Here is a 15,686-nt window from a genome sequence, read left to right on the forward strand (position 1 = left end):
CAAAGGCCGCACGCCCTGGCCCTGCCGCACAGCCGCCGCGCGCCTGGCAGGGAGCGACGAGCCTCAGGCCGCCTAGGGACAACCCCGTGGGAGGGAGCGGGAGGAGGCGGTTTGGTGGGTCCTCTAGAGGCTGCGCGCAAAGGCCGCGCGGTGCCGCACAGCCACCGCGCGCCTGGCAGGGAGCATCGAGCCTCAGGCCTCTGAGGGACAACCCCATGGGAGGGAGCGGGAGGAGGCGGTTCGGAGGGTCCTCTAGAGGCTGCGCGCAAAGGACGCACAGCAGCCATGCGCCTGGCAGGGAGCGTGGAGCCTCAGGCCGCGAGGGACAACCCCGCGAGAGGGAGCGGGAGGAGGCGGTTCGGAGGGTCCTCTAGAGGCTGAGCGCAAAGGCTTCGCGCGGTGCCGCAGAGCCGCAGCTCGCCTGGCAGGGAGCGTGGAGCCTCAGGCCGCGAGGGACAACCCCGTGGGAGGGAGCGGGAGGAGGCGGTTCGGAGGGTCCTCTAGAGGCTGAGCGCAAAGGCTTCCCGCGGTGCCGCACAGCCGCCGGGCGCCTGGCAGGGACCATGAAGCCTCAGGACGCGAGGGACAACCCCGCGGGAGGGAGCGGGAGGAGGCGGTTCGCAGGCGGTTTGGAGGGTCCTCTAGAGGCTGTGCGCAAAGGCCGCACGCCCTGGCCCTGCCGCACAGCCGCCGCGCGCCTGGCAGGGAGCATCGATCCTCAGGCCGCAAGGGACAACCCCGGGGGAGGGAGCGGGAGGAGGCGGTTGGGAGGGTCCTCTAGAGGCTGTGCGCAAAGGCCGCGCGAGGTGCCACACAGCCTCAGCGCGCCTGGCAGGGAGCATCTAGCCTCAGGCCGCCAGGGACAACCCCGCGGGAGGGAGCGGGAGGAGGCGGTTGGGAGGGTCCTCTAGAGGCTGTGCGCAAAGGCCGCACGCCCTGGCCCTGCCGCACAGCCGCCGCGCGCCTGGCAGGGAGCGACGAGCCTCAGGCCGCCTAGGGACAACCCCGTGGGAGGGAGCGGGAGGAGGCGGTTTGGTGGGTCCTCTAGAGGCTGCGCGCAAAGGCCGCGCGCGGTGCCGCACAGCCACCGCGCGCCTGGCAGGGAGCATCGAGCCTCAGGCCTCCGAGGGACAACCCCATGGGAGGGAGCGGGAGGAGGCGGTTTGGAGGGTCCTCTAGAGGCTGCGCGCAAAGGCCGCACAGCAGCCGTGCGCCTGGCAGGGAGCGTGGAGCCTCAGGCCGCGAGGGACAACCCCGCGAGAGGGAGCGGGAGGAGGCGGTTCGGAGGGTCCTCTAGAGGCTGAGCGCAAAGGCTTCGCGTGGTGCCGCACAGCCGCCGGGCGCCTGGCAGGGACCATGAAGCCTCAGGACGCGAGGGACAACCCCGCGGGAGGGAGCGGGAGGAGGTGGTTCGCAGGCGGTTTGGAGGGTCCTCTAGAGGCTGTGCGCAAAGGCCGCACGCCCTGGCCCTGCCGCACAGCCGCCGCGCGCCTGGCAGGGAGCATCGAGCCTCAGGCCGCAAGGGACAACCCCGCGAGAGGGAGCGGGAGGAGGCGGTTCGCAGGCGGTTTGGAGGGTCCTCTAGAGGCTGTGCGCAAAGGCCGCGCGCGGTGCCCCACAGCCGCCGCGCGCCTGGCAGGGAGCGAGGAGCCTCAGGCCGCCTAGGGACAACCCCGCGGGAGGGAGCAGGAGGCCGCGGTGCCCCGACCATACCTGGCTCTAGGTGATGAACTCGTTGGTGTGGGTTTCCTCCACAAACGTCCACAGCTTGCTGAGGAAAGCCGGCACGTTCCAACTCTGCTTCAGCGTTAACCAGACACAGGAATTCCGAATTTTACACCCCAACCCAGCGGCAGTGGTGGTGGTGCTGGCCAAGCCTTAGGTGGCGGCGGCAGCAGCTGCTCCCCGAGAACGCCCACCCCGCAGGCGCAGCAGCTCTTGGGCCCCGCCCCCCACCCAGTCCTGCAGGGCGCTCAGCTAGGCTAGGAGGCCCAGTGACCACAGGTGACAGACAAATCTCTGTGCTCCGCCCATGGGCGCAGATTTTATGATTTAATGGCATCCACTGAAAAATCCTTTTGAATTCCTAATTGGGTCAAATTATTTAAAAATTAACTATGCCTATTATATTAAAAAGTAAGGGGAAATCTCCCACAAAACACAGTAAGACTGTTTTATAATAATAATAATAAAAAGTGCTAAGAAATTGGCTAGTGTATTAATTAAGCTCCCAAGAATAAAGTATCTCAAAATTGTTATGCCAGGTAAAAGCTACTGAGATATTATATGAGAGTATAGAAAAATCATCATTAGCTATGAGAAATGTTTCTGCTGTTGTTAAAAAGGATATATAACACTTGGCTTAATTTGTTTGTCTTCAAAATTTTACTTTTGTGTATTTAATACATAAAAAACTAAGATCAATTACTAACTACTCAACAGAGTTTTCTTTGTGTTACACACATAACTCATTAAACAAATGCAAATGATAGTCACAAGGAAAAGAGCTTCTTACCTTTCGAATAACTTGTTGCTGCTGTGCATGCTTTGCTCTTAATTCAGACACCTCCTTCCAAAGGGACTCATTCTCACTATTATAATTAAAAAATAAATAAATAAATAAAAAAGATTTAGTCAGAAAACCAAACCCCAGTATCTTAATTAAGAATACTAGAGAATTAAAAAACACAAACCTAGAGAACTTAACTATGTTTGTTTTCACTATGATATGTATTTTTATGAGACCAGAAAGCTGGTTCAATAATACAGGAATGACAACTATCTCAACACAACTCCAGAATCGTTCCCTCTTAAATGTATTATCTGCTATTCATGGCAAAATATACAAAAAAAAAAAAAAAAAAAAAAAAACCCACTTAAAACACACTTCTATATCCATATGGTAGCAAGCAATTTACTCCTTTTGATAATGTGGTTCATTACTTTTTTTAATGTTCATCACTTAAGTAAGGTTAGAATTTGTGAATCACCTTAGGAAACAAAAGTGACATTTACTGAACACTTGATGTGCTTCAGGCACTATGCTAAACATTTCAATTAAGCATTTAAATTTCTCTAAAATCAGCCAAGTAAGGAATAATTGTCTTGAAAGATTAGGACACTGAGGTACAGAGAATTTGTGGGAACCTGCCCAGTGTCACAAAGATAATTCTATAACTGTTAAAGCCAAACTAAAGTGAGACTCTCAAACTACCTTGATAACTGTCTCAAACAAGCATATACAAACCACTGTTTTATTTTTTTTTAAAGATGTCTGTATTTGGGGTGAAAATGGGAGTTCAAAACACAATTTGAGTCAAATGTATGAAAGATGATATATCATGAGCTATGTAATGCTTTAAATAATCAATAAATAAAAATTTTAAAAAAAAAAGATGGAATATTCAACAATGTCAAACCAATAACTTGCCCAATACTAAGATTCTTTTCCTTTGCCGTTTCTTAATTGAAATTGCACTGTGAAAATGGTGAGAAGATATAAAAGATAATCTACCAATTAAATAATTTTCAACTTTTGTTAATCTCCACAAAAGCTATTTTTCTCAGTCTGAATTATTACAAAAAGAAATGTGGATTTAAATACAGAGGTATATGAAAAGGAGATTTTCTTTAATACTTACTTACTGAATAACTGCTATATTTTTTCAGACGCACCTTTAAAGATGCTATTATCTGCCTACTAAAGGAGGAGATCATTGCCTCTAACACTTAAAGGATGATCTGGGGATCTATTTCCTTAAGAGCTATACTGAGATTCAAAGAATTAGGTCAAAGTATAGCGAACAGACACATCCTCAGTGATTAAATAAAATATGCAAAATGGAGAAATTTATATTTATTCAAAAAAAGAACCAAAGCCCAAGGTTACTATTAAAATATAGTTAGGAATATAACTGAAATGGGTGAAGAATACTTCAAGGAACTACTCTCAAGCCCTTGGAAACTATTAAAGGGAAAAATCTCACCTGCTTACTAAGAGTAGTAAAATACCTCTCTCTCTCTCTCTCTCTCTCTCTCTCTCTCTCTCTCTCTCTATATATATATATATATATATATATATATATATATATATATATATAAAAACTTATTACTTTTGTAAGTTAGGAAAACCTATCAAGTAATGTCATAAAACAAAACAAAGCATCTTTTTGAAGAAAAGGTTTAAATAACATTCTCCCACACCTATGCAGAACAAATATCAAGTAGGGCAAATCTCTTGGGTTCTTTTATTCCCTACTTTTTGTGTCCTACTTTTTCCTAATAGAACTCAAGGAAGAATTTTAAAGGGGGGGGGGAGGATGAGTAGTACATAAGATTTTTTGTGTGTGCCCTCTTTTGTTTGTGAACACCTAAGTAGAAATGTATTTCCTACACTAAAGATTTATTGTTTCTTCAGTAATATTTGTTTATCAAATTGTTTTGATGTTCTTAGGTTCATACGTGATCCTGACCATCACAATTAAAACGTGTTATTAAAGTTAAGTCTATGACTACAAATCAAAAGTAGTAAGAACCAATGCACCAGACAACTCCAACACCCAACACATTAGTACTATATTTGGAAGAATGGTTTACCTTTTTAATTCTGAAAGTCTGGACTCAATTGTTTCCTGTTTTATTTGAACCTTCTGAGCACTACTTATAATTTTTGTTAAATCTTCCTGGCGAATTTTATTTTCTTCTGGTTTTGAAGATGAAACCTTTCAAAAAGCAAATTTAGAAAATCAAAAATACACTGCACACCCATGATTATAATTCAAAGCTTCCCTATTATAAGAATTTTTTGTGATCTACTCAAAGGGAGATTTTGTTCTAAAAGCCCAGGGTGGAATTCTAGGAAAAGAATACACTTCACAGCTCATCCAGAGAGAAAGCAAGAAATAATCAGAAAACAAAACAAAACAAAATTTCTTTAAGTTTCCATGAGCAGTAACATCTTAGGGTTTTTTTTCTTTTCCTTCTGCCAAATTCCCTGTAATTTTCTCAAGCCTTTTTATTACCACATTCCACTTTTAATTAAATTTAAACAGTAATGGCTACATGGCAGGTCATTTTCTTTCATGGTTTACAGCCCTTTTATGGATTTAGTAAAAATATCTTATTTCAGCAAAAGATATTCATTCAAAAATGTAATAATTAATGCCTACCATGTACAAAGTACTTATTCTGTACAATGGATATATATCAGTAAACAACAAAAAAAGTCCTACAGTGAGGACTTTTTTTCAGTCAACACAGGAATGAACTTTCCTAATATAATAATGACTCTTCATCCTCAATCAGAATGTTGTAAGCATTTTCCTTTCATCAAGAAAATTAAAGAATGAGCTCTCACTACAGATGAACACAGGGAAAGGTGGAGGATAGAATATTTAATTAAAGTTTTATTGGTCTGATTCATTCTAACAAAGAACACCTGAGTAATTTCTGTACATTCTGCATTACAATAGCTAAAATTGCTCATTGGTCAATCATACATGTCAAAATCTTAGCTAAATAATGTTAACAACAACTCACCTTCCTTTTAATGTTCTCCAACAAGTCATCCTGGCCTTGTTTGAAGAAAGGATGCTGAAATTCAACAGGACCATCTCTTTCCTGCTTTACTATTCCAGAGTCAATATGTACTACTTTACGGAAACCATCTGAAAAAAATTGAAAATTTAATCACACTGGAATTAGACAATAGTCAAAAAGTCACAATGCTTGTGTGGAATTTTCCTTTATCATCTATCTTAATGAGAAAAAAAATGGTTTAATCAGTAATTGGTTAGCAGAACAAATAAACTGCTGGCCATACTTACACATATTTAGTTGCCTTACAAAGCTTGCCATGTTATTGTGCTTGAAGTATTTTGGAAGAATTTCTTTTGCAAATCTTTGTTCATCCAAGACCAGAAAACTTTGGCCATTCTAAGGAAAACCAGAAAAGGTCAATTAGTTAAGGTTCTCTGGCACACTCATATATATGAATCCCAAACCTGTCCTGACCAGTCCTTCCATGATACCTTCAAATCAAAATTCTATTCCTGATAATGGCAACAACAACAACAAATTGCAATTAAGTGCCAAACTGCAATTAAATTTTTCGATATCTACCTGACACCAAATACTGCATTATATCATTAGCATTTCCATTAAATAAGAAAAATAGACCATTTCTGCTATCTTGTATAACAATAAAATAAATAAGATAAATTAAAAGGAAACACATTTTATCAATATCTGTAGTAGACACTATACTAAGATGCACTGATTACAAATCAACTGCAAAACTCGAAGCTATATGTTTACTACATTAAAACTGAAAGTTAACAGTGGCCAGGTGAGGGGGCCCAAGCCTGTAATCCCAGAGGGTAGGAAGGCTGAGGGAGGAGGATCTAATAAATATCCACAATACATACAAAACTCCTACAATTCAACAACAAAAATCAAACAACCTAACTAAAACAAAACAAAGGACTGTAGTAGACCTTTCTCCAAAGAACATTTATAAATATAGTCAATAAGCACATGAAAAGGCACTCAATATCACTTAATCATTAGAAATAAAATCAAAACCACTATGAGATACCTACTACTTCGTAGCCATTAAGATGGTCATGAGCAAAAAACAAAAAATAAGTATTGTTGAAGATGTGGAGAAATTTGAACTCGTGTGAATTGCCAATGGATTATAAAAGTGTGGCTACTATGGAAAGAGTATAGTAGTTCCTCAAAAAATTAAAACAATCACCATAATATCCAGCAATTCCTGTTATAGATATGTACTTAAAAGAAGAAAAAGAAGCATAAACTTTGAAGCTCACAATAGCATTATTTATAATAGCCAAAAGGTAGAAACAACCAAAATGTCCAACAGTTGAATGGATAAACAAAATGTAGTATATACAATGAAATATTCAGTCTTAAAAAGTTAGTCATGATTGCTCTCATTATATCAAAGACATTTGGTATTTGTTTTTTAGGGATTGATAAGCAATAGCCTGTGTTTGAACATCTGTCTACTTCCCCGACAGCTCTCCTCATAAAAGGTCCCAGATGCAAAGCGAGGGGTGTGTGCGTGTGGTCAGGTCGCTAGGGTACAGATTTCCCCAGCTAACCCCGCGCCGAAGAGCCTGGCCTGAATCTCCGGGTTCCCTACCCCAGCCGGATGGAGGATGAGTGTGCAATAACGTGGCTCCCGCGCCCTAGGTACATCCTCTGCCTAGGCTGCGCCGGGCCGGTTCGGAACGCGACCCGGCCGGACCGTTACAGGCCGCCCCTCCCCCACCGCGGCCCGCGGCGAGCGGTGCGGCTGGACCCCAGCTCCCCTCATGACCAATACCAGGGGTCCTCTAGAGGCTGCCCGCAAAGGCCGCGCGGTGCCGCACAGCCGCCGCAGGCCTGGCAGGGAGCGTGGAGCCTCAGGCCGCGAGGGACAACCCCGCGGGAGGGAGCGGGAGGAGGCGGTTGGGAGGGTCCTCTAGAGGCTGCCCGCAAAGGCCGCGCGGTGCCGCACAGCCGCCCCGCGCCTGGCAGGGAGCGTGGAGCCTCAGGCCGCGAGGGACAACCCCGCGGGAGGGAGCGGGAGGAGGCGGTTGGGAGGGTCCTCTAGAGGCTGCCCGCAAAGGCCGCGCGCGGTGCCGCACAGCCTCCACGCGCCTGGCAGGGAGCGTGGAGCCTCAGGCCGCGAGGGACAACCCCGCGGGAGGGAGCGGGAGGAGGCGGTTGGGTGGGTCCTCTAGAGGCTGCGCGCAAAGGCCGCGCGGTGCCGCACAGCCGCCCCGCGCCTGGCAGGGAGCGTGGAGCCTCAGGCCGCGAGGGACAACCCCGCGGGAGGGAGCGGGAGGAGGCGGTTGGGAGGGTCCTCTAGAGGCTGCCCGCAAAGGCCGCGCGCGGTGCCGCACAGCCTCCACTCGCCTGGCAGGGAGCGTGGAGCCTCAGGCCGCGAGGGACAACCCCGCGGGAGGGAGCGGGAGGAGGCGGTTGGGTGGGTCCTCTAGAGGCTGCGCGCAAAGGCCGCGCGGTGCCGCACAGCCGCCCCGCGCCTGGCAGGGAGCGTGGAGCCTCAGGCCGCGAGGGACAACCCCGCGGGAGGGAGCGGGAGGAGGCGGTTGGGAGGGTCCTCTAGAGGCTGCCCGCAAAGGCCGCGCGCGGTGCCGCACAGCCTCCACGCGCCTGGCAGGGAGCGTGGAGCCTCAGGCCGCGAGGGACAACCCCGCGGGAGGGAGCGGGAGGAGGCGGTTGGGTGGGTCCTCTAGAGGCTGCGCGCAAAGGCCGCGCGGTGCCGCACAGCCGCCCCGCGCCTGGCAGGGAGCGTGGAGCCTCAGGCCGCGAGGGACAACCCCGCGGGAGGGAGCGGGAGGAGGCGGTTGGGAGGGTCCTCTAGAGGCTGCCCGCAAAGGCCGCGCGCGGTGCCGCACAGCCTCCACTCGCCTGGCAGGGAGCGTGGAGCCTCAGGCCGCGAGGGACAACCCCGGGGGAGGGAGCGGGAGGAGGCGTTGGGAGGCTGTGGTGCCCCGACCATACCTGGCTCTAGGTGATGAACTCGTTGGTGTGGGTTTCCTCCACAAACGTCCACAGCTTGCTGAGGAAAGCCGGCACGTTCCAACTCTGCTTCATCGTTAACCAGCCGCAGGAATTTTAATTTTACACCCCAACGCTGCGGCGGTGGTGGCGGCGGTGCTGGCCGAGGCGTCGGCGGCGGTGCTGGCCGAGGCGTCGGCGGCGGTGCTGGCCGAGGCGTCGGCGGCGGTGCTGGCCGAGGCGTCGGCGGCGGTGCTGGCCGAGGCGTCGGTGGCCAGCGTTGGCGGCGGCGGCAGCAACTGCTCCCCGAGAACGCCCACCACGCAGGCGCAGCAGCTCTCGGGCCCCGCCCCCCACCCAGCCCTTCCGGGCGCTCAGCTAGGCTAGGAGGCCCGGCGACCGCACTGACAGACAAATCTCTGTACTCCGCCCATGCGCGCTGGTCTCGCGCCCGTCCTCCGCGGAGCCAGACCTAGGCCCCTGCCGCGCCACTGAGAAAAGTGATTGGATGCTGCCTGCGTAATGGGCGGGAGTTAAAGGGGACGCTGCCTTCTTATTTGCCTTTTTTTTTTTTTTTTAAAGAGAGTGACAGAGGAGAGAGAGAATTTTTAATATTTTTTTTATAGATATAATGGGCTATAAGCCAAACTTTTATAAAACTTTGTATCCTAAAGATGATCTATTTCAAAATAAGGATTTCATTCATTTTTATTCATCCTGATAGAAATTACTAAAGTAATTGAATAAAACAGAAAATACACAAAACAAACAATGGGAAATATCTTATTTTTTAGTTCTCGGGGGACACAACATCTTTTTTGGTATGTGGTGCTGAGGATCGAACCCCGGCCGCACGCATGTCAGGCGAGCGCGCTACCGCTTGAGCCACATCCCCAGCCCCTTATTTGCCTTTTATACGGGAGGTTTCACTGTAGCGGACCTCCAGCTTAGGAGAAGGTGCTTAGTTGTTTCTATTGGGAAGGGCATTGAATTCTCTGGCTGTGTCAGAAAGGGCTACAAAAAGCCATCAGGGGCTTTTGAGTCCTTAGTTTAGCAAGCAAAGTGTAATTTGCATCTGGGTAGTGGAAGGGATAAATCACCTGAGGCACAGGGCAGCTTTCCAATGTGATGTGTTAGGCCCAAATAGAAACTGTTAAAATAATGAACCTTATCCTTAAAGTTTAATTAGGGGAAAGCGACTCCTTTAAAATATTTATCGAAAAGAGGAATTTAAACAATAACTATTTTGTATATACGGATTACTGTAAACCAGGCACTGTAATAGGCATGCTGTTACATGTTGTTTATAATTATGCAAACATCAGTGCCTACTCTGTGCCCAGCCTAAAATGAATTAGCCTAATTCTTTTCTGGGGAGGGGGTAAGGAGAGTGAGGGGGAGTTTAGGAGGCGGAACAGAATTAAACCCAGGAGCACTTAACCACTGAGTCACATCCCCAGTCTATTATTATGATGATGATGATGATGATGATGATGATGATGATGATGTAGGGTCTTCCGAAATTGCTAAGGGCCTCACTAAATTGCAGAACTTTTATTCTCCTGCCTCAGCCTCTGGAGCTGCTGGGTTTACAGGCCTGTGCCATCAGGCCCAGCTCATTGTCTAATACTTTATATTATTTTAGTCAAATTAATTGTTTCTTCAGGTACACTGTAGGTACATTTTTATTTACCCGAAATAGTTTGGCATATGGAAAAAATTATTGGGCAAGGAAAAAGTAAGTCTGAGTTTGGGTTCAGCTTCAGGGACACTTTAATGTATGTTAAATTACACTGGTACTGTGTCATTTGGAAGAATTCTTTAATGTATCTGCAAAGGTTTTTTCCCATTTCTTCCTTGGAGATAAGAATATATTTTCCCATAGTTTCCCTAATAATATAGCTGAAAAATTCTTTGAAAGTATAAAGAATTGTGCAAAATTAAACTTTTAGCTTTTACAATAGTCAGCAAAAAATAAGATTTGCAAATAAAGATAATTCACTATAGAATTAGTTTCCTACCTAGGTATATGTAAAATAGTCTATTTTAAAAAATGTACATAATTTCCAATGAGCACATATTGATTGAATACTGACTTTGTGTTCAGCACTGGCTTATTCGCTGAAACAAAATCAGATGTATGAAGGGATACAAGTAATAAAGGATTTTTTATTAGCTTTTATATATGACAAGGGCTTTACAGCTCTTATTCAATCCCCACAACCATCCAATCATTGAAATTGAAGCTTCAGAGTACCTGATTCAGATTCTGATCCAATCAATTATGCAAAAATCTGGTATCAACAGTGTAACCTGACTTAGTGATTAATAATTATTTTCAAGGATAAGAAGACTGAAGCCAAAGATGAACTACACAGAGGTTTCTACCTACATTCCTTTCTGGACAATGTGTTGATTTTTCTCCATTTTGGAATGGTATTTACCAGATCTAGTGCCTCTTACATCAAATGTGAGTGAAAATACCTCCTATACTTACTTCACAGAGTGAAACTCAACGAACTGACATTTTTCTCCACAATCCTACAGATACCTTTCTAAAACACAAATCTGAAAACCTTATCTTCTCCTTGAAGTCATTCAGTGGCTTCCCATAATTTCCAGAACTAAGTCTAAACCTTTAAGATGGCATGAAAGACCTTCAGTGTTCTGATACTACCTACTATTCCAGTCATGGTCCAGCACTCTTCACACCTTAGCCTGAGCCACACCTGACTGCTTCACTGCTGTTATTTTACAAGTCACATTCTTTCACACCTCTGTATATTTTCACCACTGTTGCCTCTCCTGGAGAGCCTTTCTGGTTCCCCATTATACCCTAAATTCCTCCTTAACGTTCAAGGTCAGTTGCATGCAGCTCTCATCTCTTTGGTGAAATCTTCCTTGGTGATCTTTATTATAGCACTTATTACATCATATTGAAATGTATGTGCCTTTTTATACTGGACTATGAAAATACTTTTAATATAAAGACTGTCATAATTACATCCATTCACCTACAAAGCTATCACAGTGTTTTGTATACATTAAACTCAATAAGTATTAGTTGAATAAATCTATGAATACACAGATAAGTGCTAACCATCCATTTAGTCAAGCTTCCTTTTCCTTGAAAAGGCCAGGATAGAACTGAATGACTTCTGACCTTTTAGATCAAAGTCTGAATCAAGGACTCCCTGGGACACATTAAAGACTTGCTAATTAATGACAGAACTCTTGCTTTATAAAGCCCTTATACGTGGTGATTGTTAGATTTGCTATAGTTTACTCTAAAATACTCCTACTTAAACAGTAATATGTAGTGTGACCCTTAATTGTAATTTGCACCCTGGGGATAGTTAATGGTTAAAATACTCTAATTAAGAATACACACTCCAGAGGCATTTGGTTAGCATTTGAAAGATGTAACAAATTCCTACTCTCTGAAAGCATTCTTTCTTTCTTTTTTTTTTTTTAAATCAGCATCAAAGTTTTGTTAATTAGAATAATATATGTGAAAATGAATTTGTGTGTGAAATGAGTGAAGTTCAGGATATTTGTGTTTACTAAAAACTGTGTACACCTCCACTTTGGACTAAACTGGGAATCCTGATACTTGAGCAATAACACCCTTCTTCTGAAGGTGCCCTTGTCCCTGACCTTAGGATTCTTATCCTCTTAATCAAAGCATTTGGGTGCTCTGGGGTGAAAGTAAAAATGGAGGCTCTCCTACAATTTTTTTTGCCATAGTTTTCATAAGACATAATAGGTTAGGGATGTGGTAGAGTAAATGCTGGTAGCATGGGTCCTTGGGTTTGATCAGCAGCACAAAAAAGAAAAAGAAAAAAGACATGTTTGGTAAAATATCCAAGAAGATCAAATTTAATTATTATTGTCTGGTATTCTGTTAATGGAACAGTGATGTTTAAAATCATTAATGAATAAAGACATAATTATTAAATCATGTTTATTCCATATAATTATTTTTTCTTGATTTTATTTCAACAAAGTCACTGATTAGGCTGTCATCATCAAAATTGTTACATAATCTGTGTTGTATGGATGTTATTGATGTTATTGATCAAAAATGTAATTGCACTCAAAGCACAAATGTATTTAAAAACCAATCTATTTTCTAAAATTATTAAAAATAAATGTTGAATGTTGAAAAATTAGGTATGTTCATAATTTAAGTTATATTCAGAATTGTTACAAAATTAAAATTCAATAAATTATATTTAATAAATTTTAAATTTTAAAAACTATTCACATAAATATCATATTTTAAATTTAATATTTTGAAAGAAAATCAAATGGATTAAATGCTTCAAAAAATAATCTCTCTTTTACTCTGAAACAGTTCTGTCTCTGGCATGGATAGAAAGTAGAGTAACCTAAAATCTTGTATTTCAAAGGCATAGGAGATAGAGTGATGTTAAGAACTGTAGGATGCCAACACTGGGTGCTAGATCCCAAGTGATAGAGGGGCATATTACTTTCTTTTTTTTAATATATGAAAAGACATTTTATTATATTACCAAATAACATATTAGTGAATACGCTAGATTGCATTTTCTCAAATGGCAAATGAGACACCAGATAACATTTTTCTTTGATTCTCCCAGGAGTCTCAATATCATCTGTCTTTTGGTTCGGATTCTTATGACATCTATGATACTGTCCATGAGGATACCAACGATGTTTAGTAGTAAAGAACATTTTGCTAAATTTTTCTATCATGGGTCCTTGCTCAAGGTGTTCATCTTTTTCTTCTAATCTGGTTTTTAGCACTTGATCATGTGTTTCTTCATTACTGTGCACAGGATCTGGTTGAGAAATAGGTTGTGTATGTTCACATGGGATATCCACAGAATAGGACACCATACTAACGTCCTGCCATCAGATGTCAAAGCAAGCTCTACTTTGAAATTATAGGCATCTGGAAGAGAAGAAAATGTGGACTTATGACAAACACCAGAAAAAGCACTGTTTTGAACTGGAAATAAATGCTTCCAGAGACTTCTCTTTGATATCATCCATTTGAATGCTATCGCTGCCATGGTGTTATAAAGATGATCAGACCATATGATGAAAGATGTGCTGAAGAGCAACCACCTTTAAAATATGCTTCTAGGCACACCAATTTTTATTCCAGGAGACCACCTCCGCCTATTTGATTCTTAATGAGTATATGCATTAGGATATTCAAGGCCTTCTAAAATCCTGGGTTCTAGGCAGAGAACTGCTCTAGAGTATGAAAGTAATACATCTAGATTTTACCAACTCTCTTGAACATTTGCTGAGACCTAATGTTGGAACATTGCAACATCAGTGTACTTCACCTGGTTTATAGAATGGGGGACTAGCTTTTTGCATATTTTTGGTAACATATCTTTGTAACCATGGCAGAATAGCAACTGATTCTTAGTTCTTCTACTTGATGGTACCGTTGTGAAAAGAAAATGAGTCGACTTTCACTAATTCTGATTCTTTGGGACTACAAAAAATCCAATCACTGAAATAGTCAAATTGGCTTAGCTTAGTCATCAAGAATGTAAATCTGGCAAAATTCTCCAGATTGAAGCAACAAAACAGATCCTTACATTGAACTATGAGTTCAGTTAGATGGAAAACTGAATTTCAGTGCTGGATTGTAGGTTTAATTGCATGGCACCTTTCAGATATTAGTGGTTAAGGATATATTCCAAGATATATTTCCAATCTCTTAGGATAAAGACCTCCTAACATCACTCTGTGAAGAACTCCCATTTCCTCCGTATAAGTTCTATACCATTTATTTTCTTGATCTACTGGAACAACCTACCAAACATTTGTACAAATTACCTCATTTGACACCTGGTGGCATCCTTTCAACTTTGACATAATTGGTAATCTAATACCAGATATATATATATATATATATATATATATATATATATACACACACACACACACACACACACACACACATACATATATATGTATATATACAGACATATATATTCACATACATGTAGATGGTTTTGTGGATTATTTTTATACAAAGGTATTTAACATTTTTTTTTCCTGAGGTGGAGTCTTACTATGTTACATAGATTGGTCTTGAATATCTGACCTTAAGTGATCTTCCTGTCTACTCTTACAGAGTAGCTAGGACCACAAATGTGCATCAATGCACTTGCCTAAAAAAAAAATCTATATTTACTTTTAATTGTGGTAAAATATATATTGTATAAAGTTCACTATGTTAACTTTTTTTTTTTTTTTTTGGTACTGGGGATTGAACCCAGGGGTACTTAACCAATGAGCCACATTCCCAGCTTTTTAGTTTTTTTTTATTTTGATAGAGAGTCTAAGTTGCTTAGGACCTTGCTAAATTGCTGGGTCTATCCTTGAATTTATGATCTTCCTGACTCAACCTTCCAAATCACTGAAAGTACAGACTTGCACCACTAGGCCTGGCTATGTTAATTATTTTTAAGTGTTCAATTTAGTAGTTCAGTACATTCATATTGTTGTGTAAACAATCTCCAAAACTCTTTTAATATTATAAATGTAAAACTGTATTCTCATGACAACTACCATTTCTCCACTCCCCCAGTCTCTGGAAACCACCATTTACTTTCTGACTTTATAAATTAGATTACTCACATATATCTGTATCTCATATATATCTGTTCATACAGTATTCATTTTGGAGAATGGCTTATTTCACTTGCCATAATGTCCCCAAGATTCAACCATGTTGTAGCATGTTTTATAATTTTCTTTCTTTATAAGGTAGAATCCTATATGTACACACACACACACACCACTGAATTTTGTTATCCTTTTATCTGTCAATGGACATGCTAGTTGCTTCCATCTTTTGGCTGTTATAAATGGTGTTGCCATGAACATTGATATATATAATTTGATGAATTTTGCTTTTCTCATTTTGACAACACTTGGTGAAAATTATTTCAATTGGCACAATTATAATTTACTCTTTTTAATAATATCATGGTGCTCCACAATGTGTTTAGAGCAGAATATATCCAGGCTACTGATGGACATTTGTTTCATTTCAAGGAGCTTATTTATTTAATTATTTACACACACCCCTCCACCGGGGATTAAATCCAGGGGCACTTAACCCCTGAACCACATCCCTAGCCCTT

At 42.9% G+C, this 15,686-nt stretch overlaps 2 pseudogenes across 2 annotated transcripts in view; both read right to left on the reverse strand.

The window, feature by feature from the left end:
* Positions 1 to 8,637, reverse strand: part of LOC308650302 (heat shock factor protein 2-like) — a 78,097-nt pseudogene extending 69,460 nt beyond the window's left edge. The window contains exons 1-5 of the transcript XR_014024429.1: positions 8,533 to 8,637; positions 5,826 to 5,934; positions 5,539 to 5,666; positions 4,597 to 4,721; positions 2,516 to 2,591 (exon numbers count right to left, since the gene is read on the reverse strand). The product of XR_014024429.1 is annotated as a heat shock factor protein 2-like (transcript). The remainder of the gene's footprint in view (positions 1 to 2,515; positions 2,592 to 4,596; positions 4,722 to 5,538; positions 5,667 to 5,825; positions 5,935 to 8,532) is intronic.
* Positions 8,638 to 8,907: 270 nt separating this feature from the next.
* Positions 8,908 to 13,586, reverse strand: LOC308649473 (large ribosomal subunit protein mL42-like; annotated as a pseudogene). The gene is made up of 2 exons: positions 13,065 to 13,586; positions 8,908 to 9,044 (listed from the first exon to the last, which is right to left on the reverse strand). The product of its transcript is annotated as a large ribosomal subunit protein mL42-like (transcript).
* Between the last annotated feature and the right edge of the window lie 2,100 nt (positions 13,587 to 15,686).

This window comes from Spermophilus citellus (genome assembly GCF_964194105.1).
Source record: "Spermophilus citellus genome assembly, chromosome: 5".
In the NCBI taxonomy this organism is placed as follows: domain Eukaryota; kingdom Metazoa; phylum Chordata; class Mammalia; order Rodentia; family Sciuridae; genus Spermophilus; species Spermophilus citellus.